Consider the following 457-nt stretch of genomic DNA (forward strand, 5'->3'; position numbering starts at 1 on the left):
TGATGGGTGCAGCACACCAACATGGCACAAGTATACACATGTAACAAACCTGCACGTTATGCACATGTACCCTAGAACTTAAAGTATAATAAAAATAAATAAATAAAAAAAAGAAAAAAAGATTATGCTCCTGCCCTAGGGATCTGTGGAACTTAAACCTGAGAGATTATTTAGGTAGGGTATCTTCTGGAAGAAATTTCTAAGCAGTAAAGAAATTATCTGATGTCAGAACTTTTATTTAAAAGGGAAGCAGAATGTAAAAGTTTGGAAAATTTGCATCCAGGCTATGTGGTAGAAAATAAAATCCCATTGTGTGGGCAGGAGTTTTAGCAAGCTGCAGAAATTTGCATTAGTACAAAGGAGTCAAGTGCTGATAACCAGGACAATGTGACAAAGGCCTCAAATGTATTTCATAGAACTTTGTGGCAGCCCCTGCCATCACACGTCCAGAAGCCTA

This window comes from Colobus angolensis, unplaced genomic scaffold (genome assembly GCF_000951035.1).
Source record: "Colobus angolensis palliatus isolate OR3802 unplaced genomic scaffold, Cang.pa_1.0 Scaffold549, whole genome shotgun sequence".
NCBI classification, from domain to species: Eukaryota; Metazoa; Chordata; class Mammalia; order Primates; family Cercopithecidae; genus Colobus; species Colobus angolensis.